The following is a 20,357-nucleotide window of genomic DNA, read 5'->3' on the forward strand; positions in this document are numbered from 1 at the left end:
CGTCCATCTTGGGCTGGAGCTTCATCACATCTGGCTGTAGAGGCAGGGCAATTGTCTGAGCCATCTACCTCACTTCCTTCTTCCTGTTCTGTCTACTCCACCCACCTATTTTCTAACCTATTAGGCCAAGCAGTTTTCTTTATTAATTAACCAATGAAATCAACAGATTGATAGAAGACCCACCTCCATCAGTGGGGGGAAAGGTAAGATTGGATAATTAGGGCAGACACAACAATTGTGATTGCTGTGAATGGTATCTTATTTAAATAAGAAGCAACGGCTTTGGTGTTCCTAGAAGGTACATTCAAGACATGTTTTATAGTCTCTAACCAAGAACTTAAATCTAAGAGAGTTCACCTTCACAGGCCAACAGCTATCTTTTAAAATATATAATAAATTAGTATACATGTCCAAAGAACTTAGAAAAAGATGCCTTGGAAGCCTAGTAAGGAAATAACACAGAACTCTACAACTGAATTCAGAGTAGTGTTGTTCTGGCTTTCACTCATGACAGTGAGTGCTTGAGGCATGGTGTGTTTAGCCAGGCAGTAAAGGGCTGCTCAAGTGTTTCATGGAGCCTCCCAGAGGGATTCTTGGACTCCTCCAGGGTTTTGGGAGATAATGGCAAGGGTACTTTATTATGTATGATTATGCTGGTAAACACAGTTTGATATACTGTTATAATTACTTCACTTTACTTTATCATTTGGTTTGTTCTTGCAAAAGGAGCTAGAGAATTAAGTTTCTCTGGGGGAATTGGAAGAAAAGGGAGAAGTCAGAGAAGCTAAAGATCTGAGTCGTTGTGACCAAAATTCCCTTGGGGACAAACATGATAGAAATGAAGTGTGGGTGGACCAGGCAGCCCTGCATGGCGTTTCTGTTGGTGGTGATGATCACTGGGTCCAGGTAGCCTGTCACATCTTCTGCCAGTGGGCGTAACTGATTCAGAAGTGCATGGTGACACATCAGTGCTCTGGTCATCAAAATATGGCCTTCTCAAGGTCATGACTTTCTTAACCATGTGGAGATAAAAAATGGCAGTCCTTGCTTTGATGAGGGGTGAACACCTCATAGGATGCTAGCAGGGGTTGCTAGACTAGCAACTATGAAGCCCTGCTTTGCGGTTCCGTGGTAGAAAGCACTATGGTTCTTCACTTACTGATGCTGGCGCTGCTGGAGTGGTGGGAGGCTAGTCAAAGCCTTCCTGAACTCCAGTTGGAATTCTACTGTGGATTTCACTTAGTTCAAATGCTCAGACTGCTCTGAGAGAGAGCCCAGCTACTGGCGTGGTGACCTGCACAAGACCTGTACAAGATCCAGCCGGCCGAAATTCCCATGCAGATGGAAATAGGCCCCACCCCTTGCTGAGGAGCTATTGGCAGTTGATAGCTGCTGGGGGAAGGACTCTGTCTCTCTTGAGGTATTCCTACAGGTAGGTCTGCCATGTTCCATTGGACAGCCCCATATCCATGCACAGATAGGCAGTACTAGCTAGACATAGTGCGGTTTTGGGTTTTTGTTTTTTTTTTTTTTAAAGAAAATGAAGATGGAAGGGGTTCATCATGCTGGGGTATATGAGAGGAGATGGAGGGAGGCTTGGGGATATGGTCATATTTTATTACAATAGCTATATGAAATTCTCAATAATAAAGAAAAATTACAATGTTTTTAAAAGTCTAGCTGCTTTGTCATAGCCAGAACCTGGAAACAACCTAAATGCCCCTTGACCAAAGAATGGATAAGTAAAATATGGTACATTTGAACAATGGAGTACTACGCAGCAAAAAAATAAATAAAATAATGACATCTTGGAATTTTGCAGGAAAATGGATGGAGCTAGAAAACATTATTTTGAGTGAGGTAATCTAGACACAAAAAGACAATTATCACATGTACCCACTCATAGGTGGTTTTTAAACATAAAGCAAAGAAAGCCATCCTACAAACCACAATCCCAGAAAACTTAGACAACAATGCAGACACTAAGAGAGACATACATAGATCTAATCTATTTGGGAAGTAGAAGGTAGCAAAAAGCAAGATTTCCTGAGTAAATTGGGAGCGTGGGGACCTTGGGAGAGGGTTGAAGAGGGGAGGGGAGAGGCAGGGAGGGGAGCAGAGAAAAATGTAGCGCTCAATAAATATCAATAAAATAAAAAAAAAGGAAAAAACCCTCAGAGACAGAAATTGAGGTCCAGCCTGAAGACCAGAAAAGCAAAGCAGCCAGCCTCTGGCTCTTACCTCCATCTCAGTCCGAAATGGCGATCCTGCCTCCAGGAATCTCAGAATGAGACTGTGACTGAGAGCTGCTTCCTCCCACTTTATATTCCTCTCTAAGGCCTGAATTAAAGGCGTGCATCACTACAAAAGAAAAAAAAAACAAGTCTAGCAGCTGGGTTGATAAAAGTTGCTCAGCAGGTAAAAGTGCCTTCTGTTAAGCCTCATTAGATCCCACCCATTAGCATTGGGTCCCAAAGTTATCTCTGACCCCACGTTCATGCTTTTGCAAGGGTGCATATGCGTGCATGCATGCATGCAATACACACTAATAAATAAATTTCATTTTAATATTTTATTTAAAAATATATCATGCTGGAGAGATGGCTTAGGGGTTAAGAACATTGGCTGTTCTTCTAGAGGAGCTGGGTTTGATTCCCAGCGCTCACATGGCAGCTCACAACTGTCTGTAACTCTACCTCCAAGAGATCCTATACCCTCACACAGACATATATGCAAGCAAAACATCTATACACATAAAACAAAATAAATATAAATAAATCATTAAAAAATATCTATCATCCATTCAATGACACCACTCCCATAATATGGACCATATGTAAAGGCTTAGAATTTACAGAAGGGAAAAGCTTGGTTGGGATATTGAATGGCTTAAGTTGGTAATGTTAGAAGTTTAAGGGCTCGTTAGATGACTCGGTGGGTAGAAACACCTACTGCCTGGCCTGATGACCTGAGTCCAATTCCTGGGACCCACGTGTTGGATCTTATAAAGCTTAGCAACACAATCTGCTGAGATCACAAACTGTGGCTTCTATGTGTTCAGGGCTGACCTCTTGGGATTGGCTAGCCTATGAGGGAGCCTGGCCTTCTCCCAGCAACCATTAATTGCCTAGCGTTCTTCTTCTACAGGTGGGAGCTTGTGAGATTTCCCTCATCTCTGTTAGCATGGCAGTTTGAACTGTCATGTTTTAGGCCTTGATAAGGCGAGCATTGTTGAGATTGCCCGGGAGCAACTTCCCTGTCACATATAGAAGATGCCACCTTTCAGCAGACATCTTCTTTCTCAGATGTCCCGGCCCAATGGCTCTCACAATCCTTCTGTCCCCTCTCCTGTGATATTCCCTGAGCTGTAGGTGCAGGGGCTGTGTTGTAGATGGATCAGTTAGGGCCGGGCAGCCCACATTCAGTTGTTGTCTGTATTTTGGCTCATTGTGAATTTCTATAATTGTCTTGCTTTTAAAAAAAAAGCTTTTTTGATAAAAGGTAGGAGCTACACTTATCTGTGGGGATAAGGATGTATAAGGCACGTCGGAATTATTCTGGTTTAGTGAGGCGGAGGAACGCAACAACATCCCTTCATTAATAAGGAGGTGCATCCTACTTGGTCCAGATTTCCAAGTGTGCCTTGACCCAAACTTACTCTAGTCCTATCCTTTTGAGTTTTATTCCAGTTGCAGAGTGGGCATGTGTGTCTTGTCAGGGCTGAGCCAAGCAGAAGACTCTGAGCTGGCACAGCATTGCACGCCTCAGCTCAATTTCACTCATCGAGGTATCAGGCAGTGACTTCTTGGCAACACATATGGGTGGTTCACTCATGTGAACTCCTTTGATTTGTTCATGACAGTTGCTACCCTGCCCAGCCTCTGTGTCAGCCTAGAGTGCTGTGTAACGTGGCAATGGCAGATGTGGCCCTCTGTTGGTTAAGGAGCAGCCGCGCTACTAACGAGAAATATTTGCTCGCCTATCACCACTATTTCACAAGACCGAGATTCATTCATAAAGCATCCATCATGCAGCCTTGCTGTCTTTCGGCTTTCTTAAAAGATGATGAGCGTTTTGACCATGAGGGGAATGGGATCGTGTTGTCTGATTCTGTGGAAGGTAAAGAAGATCAGCATATGAATCTAACAACGGGAGGGAATAAAGAAACTGCAGAAACCACCCTAAAATAAGGTATATATTATATAAAATAAGGTAATTTATATATTACCCTTGTAATTCGACAATGCATCTTGAAATAGCATTGAAGTAATGGTGTGGCGATAAGGTGTTGAGATTTTTCTGTGGATGGATTCTTTTATCACGTGATCAAGAGAGGAGGAAGAAATATGATTCAGTTGATGAATCTATAGTTACTGATTTCATCGGAGTTCATTTTCTGCTTTAGCTCTTGTTCGTAGCTATTGGTTAGCATATAAAAGAAATATTTACTTATATAATTTTTTAGGATAAGGAAAATCTTCTACTGCTGATTAAATTAAACTTGGATATTGGCCTAGGCTGTCTCTCCCAAAGATGCCCAGCTCATACCCTGTGGTATCACATTCCCCAAAAGGCCCGGTGGTCATTCTCACCCAGGTATCTTGCATTCCTTCCAAGATTGTCTTGTTAGACTCATAGGATTCAGCGAATTACCTTACCTGCTGTCCTGGCTAGTTTGATGTCAACTTGATTGAAGCTAAAGCCATTTGAGAAGAAGGAACCTCAATTGAGAAAACACCTCCATGAGATTCGGCTATAGGCAAGTCTGTAGGGCATCTTCTTAATTAGTGATTGATAGGGGAACACCAAACCCCTTATAGATGGTGCTACCCCTTGGGCTGGTGATTCTAGCTGGTGAGTTCTACAAGAAAGCAGACTGAGCAAGCCAATAAGCAGCATTCCTCCATGACCTCTGCATCAGTTCCTGACTCCAGGTTCCTGTCCTGTTTGAGTTCCTGTCCTGACTTCCAGCAGTATGGAAATGTAAGCCGAATGAGCCCTTTCCTCTCCAGCTTGCTTTTTGGTCATGGTGCAATAGAAACCCTAATTAAGACACCTGCTTCCCGGTAACTTGTGAAGAGGCTTTAAGGCTTAAGAGCAACCTGGGTATCTTGGTTTCCCCAGCCTGATGAGCAAAGATCACAGCCTGTGGCCAATTTAGTGAAGGTACTTGGAGGGACTGCCCTGCTTTGATGTGACTTGTGGCTAACCGTGGTTCCTAAATTCTGGGGTTCTGGGAAGCAGAGCACAAAGTCTTTCTGCATGCAAAGGAATCTTCCGTGTTGCAATTTCTCATCTGGTCTGTTGTTTCTTTTCTCTTCTTTACTAGGGCCACGCAACCTCTCTCAAGGCTAGAGCCTTGTTTGAGGTGTGTCTGTGTGATTTTTTTAATGCCTGCATTTCAGGTCTCAGGATTGAGAGGCCAAGCTGTGTTTTGTAATCTCATTCACCCGCTGAAACTTTGGCTGACTAATCATTAATTGTGTGTGTGGAGGGGTGTGGAGTGTAACTTCAGCTGCCATTCCTCAGACATTATCCACCTTGGATTCTGAGATGGTTTCTAACTGGCCTAGGGTTTGCTGATTAAACTGGACAAGCTGACCAGCAAGCCTCTCCCTCCTTCTTCAACACTGCTATAACAAGCACATGACACTGTGCCTGGTTCTTTTTTGTGGGTCCGTAGGCTTATAATTCTGGTCCTCCAGCTAGCACAACAAGCGCTGAATGCTCTTCCTAGCCTGTCCATTACTTTTTATGAAAAGAACTAATACGAAATAATCCTTGATTTAGAATTTGAACATGTAACATATAACATAAGTGAATTCGGTTACACACACAAAAAAAGAAATAGGCAAAAGGCTGAGAGGAAGAAAAAACAACCTATCAAGATAAGGGGACTGTTTTTCTTTTTTTTTTTTTCTTTTTTCTTTTTTTTTTTTTTTTTGGTTTTTCGAGACAGGGTTTCTCTGTAGCTTTGGAGCCTGTCCTGGAACTAGCTCTTGTAGACCAGGCTGGTCTCGAACTCACAGAGATCCGCCTGCCTCTGCCTCCCGAGTGCTGGGATTAAAGGTGTGTGTCACCGCCGCCCGGCAAGGGGACTGTTTTTCTATATGGCATATCTGAATTGAGTATGAGATGGAAGAGTCATATGTGACAGCTAACTTTCATTGTCTCCTCTACTGGATACCAATGGATGTCTCTTTGGATTCACCTAGGAGACACACTTTTGGGCATGACCTTGAGGGTGTTTCTAGAGATAGTTAACTAAGGATGGAAAACCCATCCTAAGTATGAGTAGCCTATTTCATGTACTGGGGTCCCAGACATAATACAACGGATGGGAAAAGACACACAAGCACTTGTATCCCCTTTCTCTGCCTCCTGATCTGCGCAGATACGAGTAAGGTTCTAACCCTGACAGCCCTGAGCTGTTCTTACCAACTATGGCTTCTTTATCATGGTCTCTCAAACCATGAACTAGCAACATCCTTCCTCTCTGAGGAAGGTATTTGCTAATACATTCTTGAATTTTCAAAAATCTATTCTGGCCCCTGTTGGTTATTTTAGTGTTTAAAGAAACAGCTGTTTCTCATGTTTCATGGCCCCTAAACACAAGCCAGCTGTCTGTGGTCTTCAGAGAACTGATGACCTGGTCTACAGTTAGGAGGAAAAGGTGACAACTGTATGGATTCCCTGTAAGATAGTGTTGGAGTTCATGAGCATCCTAAGAGTCTTTCAAGTGTGATTTGGATGATAACCAGCTTTTACTTTATGCGTTTGATAGGAACTGAATGTGACTTTCTTTAGAGACACATACTTCATTGACTGGAAAGACTCTCCAATTGGTGAACCTAGTATATCATACACTTATGTTTGAAATGCTGGTCTTGGTCCACCAGCCAAGCAAGGCTGAGCAAAGCCTTTTCTGCCCTGCTCTTCCTGCTTTAGTTAGCTGGGGGAAGAGACAGCTGTAAGAAAGAGGAAGAATGGCATTCACCTAAGCAGTGGCCCTGAGCAGAGTGGAGTGTGTTCATTTGATTTTAACTTTAAAGGCTGAGCCAACAGCTCTAAAGCCTAGTTGGGAAGAATGGTACTGGGGATGGGGGACGAAAGGGGCTGGGTTTTAGAGTCTACTGAATGCTGTGTGTTGTATTGACTCAGGACAATCTTCCATGAGGGGGACAACTCGCCATCTTTCCAATGATCCCACGAAGCTTGCAACTGGTCACAGCATCAGTGAGAACAAGGAGATCGAAAGTCTCACCCTAGCCCTCTTGGCTGTTTCTAACTGACAGTGCTCAGCATTCCTGGGTGGACATTGGACGGTGTTGAATTTAAAACAACGTGTTTCTCTGATGAGCGAACTTTATAAGTCAATCCAGTACTTTCATTCTGACTGCTAAATTCATCTTTGTGTTAGACCAGGAAAAGAAAGAAAGAAAGAAAAAGATCAGAAAGTTCCTCCTTTGGAGTAACTCGAACTGTCACTTCAATTTGAAAGCCAATTATTTTGAAGCAGTGGAGCCTTACAAACTCTAAAAATCCAAACCAGATGCCAGCCAACTAGAATATAAATATTTTCTTTTGGGGAGAATTCTGACAGATTCTTTCTCATTCTAATCCCAGCGACCTACCTGTGTGAAAGACAAAGGGGAGTCTCGCGAATTGGCAAGGCTCAGTCAGGTGTAAAGGACTCCGTGTGAAGCACAAGGTCCTGATTCTCTTGAGGGGTCCAAGACGTCATGCCCTTGTACCATGTGGTAGTTTTTACTCAAGCTTCCATACTTGAGTTCAAATCCCAGCTCATTTACTTAATCTATTGTGAAAGTAGCCAAGTAAAAATGTTTGGAAATCTCAGACTCACCCTGACATGGGAATAGAGGCTGGAGAGATGGCCCAGATGTTAAGAGCACATTGCATAGCTTCATGAATTAATCTTCACCTTGATTTTGAAGCACTGCCTTTCACTGAACCTGAGCTTACTGATTTGTCAAGATCAAGTGGCCAGCGAGCTCCAGGGACCCTCCCTGTCTCCACCTTTAAGCAATGGCATTACAGAAATACATCTGCTGGGGGGGCGGAGGTCCCAACCCAGGTCCTCGTATTAGCGCCACAAGCATGCTGCCGTCTCTAGAGATCCCCGCAACATTCTTTTAAAGTTAAAAAAGAATGAACCCAGAAATTACACTTTAAGTATGATTGCCATGCCTTAACCTGAAACCCGAGCATCTTAAAAGACTCACAAAATGCAAATTTCTGATCCCCAAAATTCATAATGAGCAAGAATACCACTAAGATGACAGCCCTGGGTTTCTTGTATCCCAACAAATCTCCCGGTGTGGCGGCAAGTTCAGCCAAGCTCCCTTCTACAGACAAGCAGACTGAGGCACAAGTTCAGGGCTATCACGAAAGTGAAGGGAAGAGGAAGGTGAGAAATCACAGTGTGTTGTTGCTCTGAGAGACACTTCCTCTATTTCCAAATCCAAGGAAATGAGGGGCGTGCCATCCTAGATCTCCAAAATAGAAATGCCCTAAATGTGATGTAGTGCCCTAGATTGGATTCTGGAACAGAGGTGGGCAGGTGTGTGTGTGTGTGTGTGTGTGTGTGTGTGTGTGTGTGTGTGTGTGTGTGTGTGTAGGGGGAGGTTGTTGGGGGGGAATAGGCAGACTCCAGAGTCTATAATTTAGTTAAGGTACCACAATATCACCTTTGCGTCTTGATTTTGGCAGATACACCACGGTTATACAAGAACAGTAGCATTGTTGGCAGCTGCTTAAAGGCCACACTGCAGATGTCCTAGTTAGTGCTCCACTAACTTGCCACAGCCGAGAATCACCTGAGAAGACAATCCCAACTCCCAACTAGGACTTTCCCAGATCAGATTACCTTGTGAACAGGTGGGGATTGCTAATTGATACAGGAGGGCCAAGCCCACTGTGGGCAGCACCATTCCCTGGGAGGGGGTCCTGGACTGTATATGAAAGCTAGCTAAGCACGAGCAAGAAGGAGCCAGCAAGCAGTGTTCCTCCATGGTTTCTGCTTCAAGTTCCTGCTTGACTTCTCTCAGTGATGAACTGTGAGACGGGATAATGCCCCCCCACCCGCCCACCAAGATGCTCCTGGTCAGAATGTCATATCACAGCAACAGGGGGAGGGAGCAGAACAGCAGCCTTCTGCTTCTCCCGCAGTCTGACATATCTAAAATCATTTACAATGAAAAGGTATTTCAGAAACGGAAATGCCGGTCTTGTCTCTGCTCCTGTGCATGGCTGCTTGCCCAAGTGCATGGGTATATGTATGCATGGGTGCTTGCCCAAGCACATGAATATATGTGTGCATGTGTCAAGCTCACCATGGCATATGCACCTGGGATGCTGTATTCTCGTTATTTCTCTTCTGCTGCTATTAAACGCCATGATCAAGGCGATTTATAGAAGATGAGATTTATTTGGGATCATGGTGCCAAGGATGAGTCCATCACCACCATGGCAGGCAGGCATGACAGTAGGGACAGCAAGAGCTCACAGCTTGAATACCAAGTAGTAAGCAGAGAGAACATACTGGACATGGCTCAAGTCTTTAAATCAAAGCCCACCTCCATTGACACACTTCCTCCAACAAGGCCACACCTCCTATGTCTCCCCAAACAACACCACCAACTCGAGGCCAAGTAATCATAGGCCTGAGACTATGGGGCACATGTCATTCAAACTACCATGAATGTATACAGGTATGAGAGGTAGGAAAGCCCACACAACTCCAATATGGTGTGCCCTGTAGCTCTTATGAGGCCTCATTTGTGCTATGGTAGCTGTGCGTCATAAATGGGAGTCTTGTTCCCCCATGGTCGAGTACTAGAAAGGTGTGTGTGTGTGAGTGTGTGCTTGAGTGCATGCATGTGTGCCTGTGTGAGTGAGTGCATGTGCGCTTGCGTGCATGAGTGTGTGCTTCAGTGTGTGCGTGCTTGCATGCATGCTTGTGTGAGTGCATGTGCGCTTTCATGCATGAGTGTGTGCATGCGTGCATGTGTGCCTGTGTGAATGCATGTGTGCTTGTATGCATGAGTGTGTGCTTGCGTGCATGCATGTGTGCCTGTGTGAGTGAGTGCATGTGCGCTTGCGGGCATGAGTGTGTGCTTGAGTGTGTGCATGTGTACATGTGTGCCTGTGTGAGTGCATGTGTTCTTGTATGCATGAGTGTGTGCTTGCGTGCGTGTGAGTGCATGCATGTGTGTGTATGTGCATATGTGTGTGTGTGTGTGTGTGTGAAGTCAGTGATCAAAGTGAGCATAGCATCTACTGGAACAGACTAACCCAGATAGATCCTACATGTCCCTCTCCTGTCTGGGTATTTACAGCCACAAGTTCAGGCACATTTGCGAATGCTCGTCCTTCCCGAGGAAGACAGGGGGTCCTGTGGGTCGCTGGTGGGAAAAACAAGCCGAGGAACTGCAGCCTACTGATTGCCTCTTTGTTTTCTTTCACGTGACCACAGAGAGGCTGTTTTGTTGGGGAATTGATGACTGTGTCCTGGGAGGTGGCAGAAAGCTAAGTAAAGATTCTTCATAATTTAGGAGAGATCAGCTTCCCTGGGTCGCTGTGAGGTGGCTGCAGAGCGCTTGACTTGCTAAAAATGGCCCTATTAGCTAGACTCAGGGATTCTTGGGATTTATGGGCTGGGAGTGCTTCTCGCTGTAATTGCCAGGGCCTCCAGCGGGCAGAGGCAGCATGCTTCAGCCTGGGCAGGGTGTTTCTTACTACGAAGTATGGGGAGAAGGAGAAGCCCTGCCGCCAGGCTGCCTGCTTTCCAGAACAGTACAGAAGAAGGGTGTTCTGGGGTCAGAGTGCCTGCTCCCCAACTCCATCCATAACCTCGGGAAGAGCTCCGCCCCGCTCAACATGCTTGCTGCAAACAGAACCAACTAATTTGTTAAGTGAGCAGCTACCATGCATCCGACTCCTTAATGAATAAAGGGCATGACAGTCTCAGAAGCTCCGACTCAGGGAATTGTATCATAACGAGAGACGATGGGTTAGAAAAGCAGCAAATGAGCAAGCAAGATCATTTTAGATGTGAGAAACAAGGTGGCAAACAAGCATGGGAGACTGGGGCTTCAGGCGGAGTGGGTTCGGGTGTGGCTTTGGAATTGAGAACGGAAGAAGGAAAGTGAGACACGAAAGTGGGGACTCTGAGAGGAGAGCAGTCTCTTCCTCTCCATCCTCATTTCTCCTAGGCCCTGTGCAAGAGCTGGAGGTGCCGCATCGCAGTGGGGAGAGCCCTGGAAGGTAGCCCAGACTCGGGCTCTGAGAGCACCTCACAGCCTCAAGATGGAGCAGGCTGGAGAGAAGGCGTGTTGGTTAAGGTGTTTGCCCCACACACATGAGAACCGGAGTTTAGATCCCCGGAACACACTAAACGCCAGGTGGGCATACTAGCTGCCTGTAATTCCAGCATCGACACGGGGAGACAGCGGTTCCTCTGGGCAAGATGCCAGCAAGACTAGCTGTCGCCGGTGATCTCTGGGTTTGACGGGGAGACTGCCTCAGTAAACAAGGTGGAACAGCTATTGAGAATGATTTCTGACATCAACCGAGAGCCTCTGTAAGCACATGTACTTACACCCACACATGTGTACCCGCACACATGCAAAACATACATAAACACACATGTACGCTCTACATACACATGAAAATGAATAAAAAGAGGTTAAGGGAGCATGGTGATAGGGCGGTGGTTCTCAACCCTCCTAATAATGCTGTGACCTTTAATACAGCCCCTTGTGTGGTGGTGACCCCCAACCATAAAATTTTGTTTCTACTTTATGACTGTAATTTTGCTACTATTATGAATCGTAGTATAAATATCTGACGTGCCGGATATCTAATATTCGACCCTGTGGCCCAAAGGGTCATTACCCACAGCTGAGAACCGCTGCTCTCAGAGGAAGGGGGTATGCAGCAGGTTGGCATCATGGCTGCTCCCTAGGTGGATTCTAAACTGTGCCCAAGCGTGGGGCGGTTACCTTGACAAGGACTTTGTATCACACAAGGCGTCCCTTGCTACTGTGGATCTTGTTCAAGTCCCCTCGACTGGCCAAGGACAGGTTGCCATCTATCACTGAAACCCTAACTTTGGGGAATACACAGTATGACCCTGGGGCCTGAGAGAGCTGTGGCAAGTAAAAATAATCCAGTTCCCTTCTGTCTCTGCGTGTTCAGCATTTCTGGGCCTTAGTTCTTTCAAAGTGGGATGGGTGGTAATGCCTCCTCGTGGCAACAGGAGGCACAGGTACAGTAGCATCTAGCGATCCCAGGTGCATCCAATATGCAGAGCCTTCCTTAGACACCCTTGCAACTTCCTGCCTTCTGCTAGGATTCAGGATTAGATCCGGCCAAGGCCTTCTTTGCTTCTCTTGACTATCCCTGTTTGACTGTTGGCCAAGGCAATACTTCATTGGTTGGACAGTTTCTATTTTTGCACAAGTGTTCTGTGACTGATGATGTCACAGGCATATGGCACTCAGTTCCACCAGAAATATGGCCCCTGAGGAGGCGGCTGCATAATGTTCTCTACAGGCTGACTTAATTACATTTGCATAAGACCCTTCTTTCAAATAAGGTCCCTGTCGCAGGGCCCAAGGATTTGAAGCCTTGTTATAGTTGGGCGTGCTGCTTCCCCTGGGGTTGTGCCTGCTGGGTTAACATTGTCTCCTGCAGAGCAGTGGATAGAACAACCAATTGGACTGTCTGCTGAGCTGAGGGGTTGTGATAGAGACTGTGAGGCCAGAAATACTTACTGTAGACTAAGTTTGCCAACCGGTCCACAGCTAGAGAGCAGAGGTTAATCACGCGGCATCCTTGGGCAAAGGGCAGTTTTCACCCAAATACTTCCTGAAAATGCAATACCCAGTATCTAGGCTTTATCCGCAGCTTTTTTGGCTCTCTCCTTGGAAGCAGGAATCTCTGGAAGATTGAATGCAGGGCCCGGAGCCCCTGGTCCTGTGCTTTGGTCAGTTATGTCTGAGGCACACAGACACAGAGATACATATGCACACACAGACACACACAGAGACACAGATGCACACAGACACACAGACACACACAGACATACACAGAGACACATCTGCACACACACACACACACACACACACAAAGATACACGCAGGCACACATACACAGACACACACACGGGAACACATACACAGGCACACACACAGATACACACAGACAGACACATACACACATACACATATGAAAAGTAGAAACCCGCTGTAGTGCTGGGGGAAGCCTGTTTTCTACCATGCACATGATTTCTCTTTTTTACACTATTTTTTTTGACATTTTCATTGCACCAGTCCTGTATCAAATATTCCATATTAATGTTTGTTTTCCAGTCTTCACACTGGCTGAACACCTGAAATTAAATTCTGGTCAAGGTTACTGAGAGAGAGAGGAGAGAGAACAAGAAGGGTAAAGCGCTGGCCCTTGCCTGTTCTTCCCGTGTAGCCTTCTCCCAGGGGACCACGCCAACCCTGAGAGCACCTGACCTCACAGGTCCTCGGTATAACAGATGCTCTCCCTGGCTTCAGGTTCTCATCTGCCCAGGTCAGATGTATGGTGCATCCTCAGCCCCCACCAGGATGGCCTTACCAGCTCTGTCCCAGCCCTGGAACTCTGCCGATGATCCAATCTGCTGTCCATTCATGGAGGTTGTATGGAAGGGGCCTGTTCTAAAAGATGGAGAGTTTTTCCCATGCCTTCTTTCTGGATTTTGAAAGGCAGTGTCGCACTGGGGCATTTAGGGGAATGTTTGACGCACAGAAGTCTTTTATTTTAACTCAAAGCCAGATTCGGTTGGACCGTCTTGGTGAGCTTCACCACGGCTCTGTAACTACCTCTCATCTTGGCCTTCTGGCGTGGTTGATCATCCCTGGCCTGAGTCAAAAATCATCATCGAGGTACTGAGGTGCCCTGCCGGTGAAGTGCCTGCCTGGCACACGTAAGACTCCGGCTCCTGCCCCTCACAAACGGGGATGGCTGCATGGGAGTAGCATGCCAGCTATCAAGTAGTAGAGGCAGGAGATCAGAAGTTCAAGGTTATTCACAGCCACTTAGAGAGTTCAAGGTTATCCTGGGCTACTTGAGATGTTGTCCCGAGGGCCGGAAGGGAGGGAGGGAGGGAGGGAAGAAGGAAGGAAGGAAGGAAGGAAGGAAGGAAGGAAGGAAGGAAGGAAGGAAGGAAGGAAATAATATAAATAAAGGTAGAAGAGGCCTCATGGGAAGGACAATCAGGGACATGTGGGTGAAGATGGGGAATATTACCACAAGGAGGCAGCCCTGGCCATCCTGAGGGCCAAGACAAGCAAGCTCTTTCTGTCCCTGTGCTTCAGACCCTATCAGCTTGGCAGGGACCTACACTTTGAAGAGGAAAGAAAGCCAGGACTTAGCTGTGAAAATAGAGATGTTACTGACCAGGGCCATGTCTTCTAACAACCGTGACTGAGAGTCCAGTTAGCTGAAAGAGCCCAGATTCACACAAGCCAAAGCAGTTGCTGGCAGCCCAAGCCAAGATACCATACCCAGCAAGGACTTTCCACCTCGGCTGACCTTGAGACTCCCTGGGAGCTTTTACAGCCTCCAGTAAGATCCAAATTTCTGAGGCTGGGGCCTGGCGTGTTTACTGCTTTTTTTTTAATGTTCCTCAGGTGACCTTAACGATTTCTTAGGATTAAATATTGTGGGGAGAACTAAGGTCAAATTGAGGCAGCATCAGGCTGGCTCATGCAGGTTACAACCTAGCTGAATCTAGAAGGCAGATGTTAGTGATGGGGTCAGGGCACCACCTCCATGGCTTTTGTAGAGTCCTTGAATCTTGCCCTAGATTGCATCCTTGACTCCAGAAGATCCCCCAAGGGAGACAGACATCTGGGGGAAGAGTGGCAGCTGAAAGAGTCACATTATTCGGAGCCAGCCTTGACAGCAATTCCCACCTTGCTCCCTCCATACCTCCCCCAGGACAGATCTCTAGTTATCTGGGCTCAGGTAAAGCTGTCTCCGTTCCTGGACAAGCCCAAACCTGAGCCCCTCTGCTGCTATGTGAAGGACGGAAGGTCTAAGTGGGAGAGAACCCTACCTCCCATGCCAGCTTGTTGCTCCAGTGACAAAAGCCGAGGCAGGAGGATGATGTGTCAGCTTTGACAGAATAGTGAGACAGACAGACAGACAAACAAGCAGCAAACCCGAGGTCAGACTCTGCTTTTTAAACCTGATTGTGAGAATCACTCATCCCCTCTCCCATCCCTCTCCCTCCTCCTCCCTCTCCTCGTCCCTTTCCTATCCCCCATCCTCCTCTCTGGGTTTGGGGGATAGTTTGGTGGCAGAACACTCACTGAGTACGCACAAGACCCTGGGTTTGTCTCCAGTCCCCGAAAGAGCGATAGTTTGATATTGAAAGCACTACTCTTGACCAGTTTTTTTTAAAAAAAAATAGATTTTAATGGCTGAATTATTTATTTGTTTTTAATTGATTCATCAAGAAATCCTTATTTAGGCATGTGTTATGTTTGGCTTGGCTCCCGGCATGAGAGTTAAGCTATAAATGAGAAGACAGACAGACAGACAGGCATGCTCTTTATGGAGTATGGGACTTGCTGACTTATTGACTGGGACCAACGGTGAACCAATCAGATAAAAGCTGCAGGTGGTGAGCTCCAGGACGGTGGCTATTATTTATCATACTGTTAGAGATTACAAAGAGCGTAAGAGCTGCTGGTGAGGTGGTCAGTGGGTAAAAGTGTTTCCCAGCAAGCCTGACAACCTGAGTCTGGTCCCCAGAACCCACACGATGGCAGAAGAGAAGATAAGTTGTGACTCCCACAAGTTATCCTCGGACGACCACACACATGTGCCATGGTACAGCGTGCCCCTCTCACACACACAAGCACACATAGAAACACACATCATATAAATAAGTACGTTTTATAATTAGGGGAAGAGGGGCTGAAAAGATGGTTCAGCCGTCAAGAGCATTTGTTGCTCTTACAGAGGATCTGGTTCAGGTCCCACCGCCTACTTGGTTGGTGGCTTAGAACCCTCTTGAACCCCAGTTCTGAGAAATCCAATGCCTTCTTCTGACCTCCACGTGTAACAGGCACTCACATAGTATCCATACACAGATACAGGCAAAATAATCATACACATAAAATAAACATCTTTAAAAATGTGAGAGAAGGGGGGGTCATTTTCCCAAGGAGAGAATCCACTCTATGAATGGAAAATGACATTTTAGTACCTGTTTTTCACTTGTGTGGTTATTAAAAATGGTGAATATTCTCTATGCCAATGTGTTTCTGTTTTCCTTATAAATCATGTTAAATTGTAACAAATCCTTTGTTTACTAAATTCCTAACCATTTGGCATACATCACAAGTGTTTTTCTTAGTTAACACTTGCCTTTGAGTTCTTATGACTCATTGGTACTATAAAAACCAGCTTAAATTTTCCCATAGTAAGCATCACCAATTTTATAGTTTGTGGGTTTCTTCATATAGCCTTTAAAACAGCCTTTCCTATCCTAAAATCATACACTCATGGCATTTTCTTGTGTTTTCACTTTTCATATTGCCCGGGCCCATGTAATAATAATTTTGGTGCTTGGAAAATGTTCTTCTGTGCTTTGAAGTTCAGAAATGACAGAAGGAATCAGCTTTGTATTGAGTCCAGGGGGCACAGCTTTTCTGTGTGATCCTTCTGACATTAATAGTTCAAGGCCAAGACGTCAAATTGAGTTCTCTGGGAAACCAGGTGGGGTCATTGCCGAGTCTGTACACAAAGTAGCAAGCCATTGTTTTCTTTGTTGAGACAGGGGTCTCATTATGTAGCCCAGGCTGGCCTCCGTTGTGCCCTTCTCCTGCCTGTTTCCCCAGTGCTCTGAGGGCAAGATAGTGAAAAGTCACCACACCAAGCTCTAGTCATGTCTGAAAACAGAGTGCTCTTTTTAACAAGAAAGGATACAGATCCATGAGAACTAATTGCCAGTATATGTTGTGAGACTATAGCAATTATTAATGAAGCGGTAGGTAGTTCCATTCATTTAAAATCCCTTGGGGTTCCTCAAAGATGACTAAAAAGAACATATTAGTTGAGTGAGTTTTAACTCCTGTTGGAGGTATATCATTTAAAACACAGAAAATGGATCTTGAGGGAGGGCAGTTTGTCCCTATTAAAGCTTTAAATCTCCTGACTTAGGAAGTCTTGCTGTTTGAATTGTACCCTGTGGAGGCCATCCCAGAAGTACATCTAAGATGTGCACAGAGGAAAGCCCAGTGAATCCCTGTTCATGATGACAAACGGCATCCGACGAGCTCCTAAATAATGAATCAGCAGCTGGCCAGGGGGATCAATTAGGATCCATCTGCGGGCTGCCATGTCCAAGTTCAAAGAACGAGGCGCACTCAATGTGCTGACAGAGAAACCTGTGAACGGACCACAGTGAAGACAGCATGCTGTGAGGAGCAGGTTGTGGATGCTATCTGTAAAGGACCCACCAACTGCAGCGCTTGTCGGGGTACTCTGGCATGCTGGGGTACTCATTTTTCTTTTCTAGTGGAAGTCACAGAAAACTAATAGGAATTGTCGCCTAAAAGAATAGATGAGTGGGGGCGGTGTAACAGGAGGGGATGCCACAGTTGACTTAATTTTATTTGTGTGAACTGTAGGAATTTTTCATTTTGTTAGCACACGTATCAATATTACTTATATTTTCTAATGATGACAAGTACTTATCTGGGTGGGGATAGTCTGGGTGATTATCCTTTTCTGTATTGAAATGTTTATAAATCCTAAAGATTAATCAGATATCAGCAAATGCATCTAAGAAACAAACAAGCACAATAGGGGAAAGTCAAAAAGGTGATGATCCCTGCCTTTGGGCTAAGATCAACTGTGGAAAAGGCGCCAATGTCTCCGGATTCATGCTAGTTTCTGAGTGTTTACATTTCTTGGTCTGGATGTATGCTGATCTCTCTCTATTTTTTATGCACCCTATTTTCTGTTTCTTATCCTACTGTGGCAACTCTCTTCGGGTGTGTCCTAACCCCTGAGATGCCCATGGTCTGCAGCTCTGAGACTGGATAGGAGCCCACGGCAACACTGCTTGTTATGAGGCCCATGTAGTGTTCAGGTGCCTCCTATCTTCAGGCTTTTCCCCTGGGCCTTGCCCATCTTTGTGAGACAAGAGAGCCAGCTTGGTGGAATATATTCTGGCTATATTCTGCCCTGCCATAGGCCAAATCAGCTTTATTCATTAGCCAGTAAGAGCAACACATATACAGAAGGACATCCCCCATCAGCATCTTCAGTATCTCATTTGCTCTGGAAGGTGTTTGCATCCGCATGTGGAGATGTCCAGATTGTCTGTATTACTGTCTGTGGAGTGATGGATGCTCTCAGGCAGTGTTTCTAGACTCAGATCGACTCCATTTCAAATTCATTTGACCACTGCCTATCTCTCATGACCTTGGGCCCTTTACACATTCACCAAGCTTGGTTGTGTTCATTAATGAAATTGAGACGACTAAAGATGTATGTCTCAAGACTCGGCTGAGCACTCATTGAAAAGCTTAAGAGCTGTCCTTGCAAAAATGTCTGATACCTGCTAAGCTCTGTTGCTATTATTATTATGCTTGTCCCTTGGTGTCCCAGGATCTCCCTGAATACTAAATTGGATATTTAAATTTATTTAAACGTTTATTTATTTCAATGTGGTGTGTGTGTGTGTGTGTGTGTGTGTGTGTGTGTGTGTGTATGATAAAGTGCCCATAAAATATCTGAAGCTAAATTGCTGTGGTTTGTATTTGGCTTGACATTAATAAGCTACCTATGTTGACAGTTCATCACAGTGTTTCATCTAAGCCCTCGTGATGTTTCTCAAGTTCCTTTTCAAAGGCCAGTTTTAAAGTTTGAACCAATTAGCATATTATTTTTTGTCTCTTTCAAAGTCTTCCCTTGGCCTTATAATTTCTGTCATGGGCGGGGGGGGTGGGGAGCAGGCATTTCCCTCATTTACCACAGAGAGCCGCTAGAGGTCAGAATTGATTGCATAAAGAAAAGTTATATAAATAGAAATGCCAGTCAAGACTAAGTCCCAGGAAATGGGTAGAGTTGTAGAATTTTGAGTGCCACATGAAGATGTCATAAGATAAATGAGCGCCTGGTAAGGCAGCAATTTTGATGATAGGAGATCTGTTTGTTCTTTTGGCTAAGCACCTCCCTCTGTGTGTGGTGTGGGCATGTGTAGACATGGGTACATGTGGGCATGTCTATGTGTGACTGGGGGGCGTTGGTGCAGGGAACAGTCTCTGCTATTGGTTTTTCAATATCTGTCCACCTTCTTTTGGGGGAACAGTGGGAATGTAGTCTCGTACTAACCTGGAACTTGCCAAGCAGGCTCAGCTATGCTGCATGGCCGGTGAGCCGCAGGTATCTGCTTGATTCTGCCTCCTCAGGGCTAGAATTTGTTGGTTTATTTTGTGGTTGTTGTTTTGGTTTTTGAAAAAGGGTTTTCTGTGTAACAGTCCTGGTTGTTCTGGAACTCACTTTGTAGACCAGGCTGGCCTCGAACTCACAGATATCTGACTGCCTCTGCCTCCTGAGGGATTAAGTGTGTGCTGCCACCACCAGTGGAATTTGGTTTTGCATGCAAACTCTAGGTGCTTGAAGATCAAACTGAGGTCCTTGTCCTTACAAGGCAAGCACTTCACAGACAGAGCTTTCAGTAGCACTGGTTAATACTTTTTAAGGTTACTCTTTTAACACATTCCAGTTTCTTTCTATGCCTTATTTTTGTGGGATCCAAATATATATATACACTACCTTAGTTTCCAATCTATTTACAGACTTAAATACTGATGTGATAATTTTAATTAGAATGGCCCCCATAGGTTCATATGTTTGATTGCTTGGTGCCCAGTTGGTGGCACTCTTTGGGAAGGATGAAAGGGTGTGGCCTTGTTGGAGAAGGTGTATCACTGGGAGTGGGTTTGCTCTACATGTTGCCGGCAGATCAGCATGTAAAGTTCTCAGCTACTCTTTCAGCACCATGCCTGTCTGCTTCCCACCGTGATGATCATGGACTAACCCTCTGAGACTCCAGGCAAGCCTTCACTTAACTGTTTACTTTATAAGAGTTGCCTTGGCCATAGTGTTTCTGCACAGCAATAGAGCGGTAACTAAGACAAGTGCTTGTCTCGTTTCCCAGCAAGTAGAGATCACAGTGGCCGAACAAACAGGAGTGATCGCAGTGCTCAGCTAACTACCTGAATGTAGTAATGATCTTGACTGGTGACCTTGACATTCAA

At 45.4% G+C, this 20,357-nt stretch overlaps 1 protein-coding gene across 4 annotated transcripts in view; it reads left to right on the plus strand.

Moving 5' to 3' along the window:
* The window catches only part of Palm2akap2 (PALM2 and AKAP2 fusion), a 437,218-nt gene that overhangs the window by 165,521 nt on the left and 251,340 nt on the right, over nt 1–20,357 (plus strand). The gene's annotated exons all lie outside the window — the stretch shown is intronic.

This window comes from Arvicola amphibius, chromosome 11 (assembly GCF_903992535.2).
Source record: "Arvicola amphibius chromosome 11, mArvAmp1.2, whole genome shotgun sequence".
In the NCBI taxonomy this organism is placed as follows: Eukaryota; Metazoa; Chordata; class Mammalia; order Rodentia; family Cricetidae; genus Arvicola; species Arvicola amphibius.